At 55.4% G+C, this 3265-nt stretch overlaps 1 long non-coding RNA gene across 1 annotated transcript; it reads left to right on the plus strand.

The window, feature by feature from the left end:
* The first annotated feature begins 2131 nt into the window (after positions 1-2131).
* Positions 2132-2967, plus strand: LOC309865485. Its single transcript, XR_014312131.1, has 2 exons — positions 2132-2306; positions 2720-2967. It is a non-coding gene; the product is annotated as an uncharacterized lncRNA (long non-coding RNA).
* Positions 2968-3265: the final 298 nt, after the last annotated feature.

Raw genomic sequence — 3265 nt, forward strand, 5'->3', positions numbered from 1 at the left:
CGGGCTCAGTGTGCTCATCCCCTGCCTCCCCTTCTTTCGTGCCATTTGAGGTTCAGGAGCTCCCCACACAGAGCAGCTTTCTCTTCACCGTCAGGGACAAAGTTGCTCAAAGAGCCTGAATTTCAGAGAGGAGACAGACCTCTGACACCCGCTTAGGGTGTAGGTACAGGGAAAAGGACCTTGAAACACTTCCAGAGACGGACTTGGAAGCTTTGGGCACCTGCTAAAGACGTTTTCTAGATGATTCTTCAGGGTCAAAGGGAGGGAGAGCTTTCTAGGATGGAGGTCAATATTACACTCTTGACACACTCAAAGCGGGCAAGAGAGCATGAAAACGGGTAAATCACTCTGCCGCTTACTAGCTGCATGTTTTTAAACAAAGTACTTTGCCTCTCTTGGCCCTAATTTCCTTGTCTGTATAGTGAGGGAAATCGTAGTTCTCTCTCCAGGAGTTAGTCGGATGGTTAAATAAAGTAACTGAAGCAAGCGCCTCTCGAGGCACCTGGCACCTGGCACCGGTCACTAAACCTGTTCCTGCGCCCCCTGCGGTCTCTGGTACGTTCTGCACCCTGTACCGACTCCGGCTGCAGTATCGTCCTCAGCCACCGGGCGGCGGTGCGGGACCACAGTGCCCGTCGGCGCACAACCAGACTCACTGGGAGGGGGAAAGAATTCCGCAGCCTGAAGAGCAGCAGAATTGGAGCGTCGGAGAGATTAGGTCTTAGCCTCCTGTGCCAGAGTTGCCCTCGATCCGATTCTCCAGAGTCTCCGCAGCCGGCAAAGGCCCAGCTAGGCAGAGCAAAGGCAGCAGATGGGGTGGGGCATCAGAAAGTGAAGAGGAAAGTGAAGTGGAGATCATCAGGCTGGGGATCCTCACCCACAGCCCAGACTGTCAGACTGGCAGATTTAACGACCCTATCCATTGCCCCATTCAAGCACCTTCCTAAAATTAGGGGTGGGAGGGACAGAGTACCTTTCCCGACATCTCCTGAGCCCCTTCTGGAGCGACCTTCCTGAAGCTTGTCCCCTTGGTATTTTGGACAGAGACCCCTTTAGAGATCTGGGTTAAGATACAGACCTGGAAACCGCGGACGAGTTAGTTAAATTCTCTTTATCTTTTTTTTTTTTTTTAAACCATAGATCAAGTTGTTTCAGTCCCATGTTCATGTTTAAAAATTCTCCGTGGCTCCGAAATCACGCCTGGTCTATAATCCCAAACTCCACACCATGACCTATGAAGCGGGGCCTGACCTTCCATTTCACCTCCTTCCTCTCTCCTCCCTGCCAGGCTGTACCCCAGGCTTCCCACACCCTTTGCCTGGGACTCTGTCCCCAGAAGTGTGCATGGCTCGTTCTGTTATTTCATTCAGGCCTCTGCCTCCTCCCCAGAGAGGCTCTCTCCAATCCAGTATAATCTTTCATTCTCCCCGCGGAGGGCTCCTCTGCCTAACTTCATATGATGGGTTCGAGGCTATCTGTTTCCTGTCTTTCTGTCCCAGGAGAATGGAAGTGCCCAGAGGGCCAGGCTCTTGGCATCCTGTTTCTCTGTGAGTCAGAGCTTAATCAATATTTGTTGAATAAATTCACGACTTAATGAATTAATCTACAAAATGTGGAGGCTCAGGAACAGTCATGGTGGTGACAGCTTTTTGGACATTTCATTCACTATATTAGTGTGCACCTATTTAGTGCCTACTGTCCAGGTCCTTAGGGATCATCACTGTTCTTACTCATTGCCACAGAGAGAGTGCGATGGGAAGTAAATCTGATCTGGTCCCAAAGCGCAGACCCTGGGCTCAGTCCATCCTCTTCGCTTCTCACTTTCCAGTTTTGGAGGCAGCCATCGTGCCAGCAGAGAGCAAAGTGCTCTGGGAGCTAGAGGTTCCAAGGGGAGGCGGGTGGTCTCTTCACTGTCCCCTACCCCCATTCAGCCCTCTGGCCCTTAAGTCTCCAAGAAGCAAGAAAGAGGTCAGAGAGGTCCCTCTCCCTCGCTCTCCTCCATCTCGGATTGCTGCACGCTCTTCCCTCTTCGCCTGAGAGCCGGGTCGCCCGGGATTTGTGTCTCGGTTCCGGCCCAGGGCGGCTCGAGCCTCGGGAATTTCCGGCTAGGGTCACAGGATACGCGCAGGGAAACACCGGCCCGGAGAACCGCGCTCTTCCCGCGGCGGGCGGAAGGCGAAGAGCGAGTGGGGCCCGCGCGCAGCGGTGTTGGCGAGACCCGGGAGGCAAACCGCATGGAGCGAGGGCGTAGAGGGAGGACAGCGGATGGCAGCCGGTTCCGGAACGTCTGACGGCGAGCCCCGGAGGTTGTCCGCGCGAGTAACAAGTGTGCGATTTTGTGTGCCACTGAGGTGTGCACGTGGGCACCTACAAGCTCCTGAGCAGGCTGGGTGCACGGAGCTTCAGTGTTCACACAAAGAGCGCGTAGACGAGGAACGTTTAAATCGGGGCGGGGAAGAGGAAAAGATCCCCGGGAACCTGGGGAGGAGGATGGGGGATAAAAGGCACGACCTCGGCTGGGTTCTAGGCGCGGGTGCTCCGCGAAGGGACCCGCCACCGGGCTACAAGCGCGGGGTGGGAGATTGCCTGGACCAGCTTCTCCCCTATTCTCCGCAGAACTTTTCCCCCCTCCCTCTTCCCTCGCTCTGCCTCTCTCGGGGCGGTCTCCAGGGACTGTCTCTCACATCCATTCTCCTTTCCTCCTTGATTTATGCTGCAGAGTGGAACGACCTTCCCTGACCTCATTTTCATGACGGCGCGAGCACACCCGGAGCCGGCTACGCACATTCCGGAGCAGGCGCGCGCCGACACTCACACACTCACCCTGGCACACACACACACACACCCGAGACCTAGGCTGCTGGACCCTGCCCATGCTTGAGTTCACACCAGCTCCGCCACTGTTCTGGGCACTGCCGGGGCTGTGGACGCTCAAAGAATAGATCCTCATTAGCATCTTGCTTTGAATATCATTTGCATTTTATTCATTTCATGTCAAAACGCTCAGAACTCTCCCCAGCCCGCACCTTTCCCCAGAGCTTGAGAGTCGTGAGCCTCCAGCTCTAGCCCCTTCCCTGTGGGCCGCGCACTTGCTGGCTGCCCCCACCCCATCCACCCTCGCTTGGCCAGAGCACCACAAACACCCACAGCCCCCACAAGAGGGGCTAGCCCCTCCTAAGCTCTAGGCAAGTTCCAGGGCCTGCGCTAAGGGTTTAGGTGAATGATCTCATTCAGTCCTTCCAACAACCAAATGAGCTAAGCACTA

The sequence above is a fragment of the Mustela nivalis genome (genome assembly GCF_964662115.1).
Source record: "Mustela nivalis genome assembly, chromosome: 5".
NCBI lineage: Eukaryota > Metazoa > Chordata > Mammalia > Carnivora > Mustelidae > Mustela > Mustela nivalis.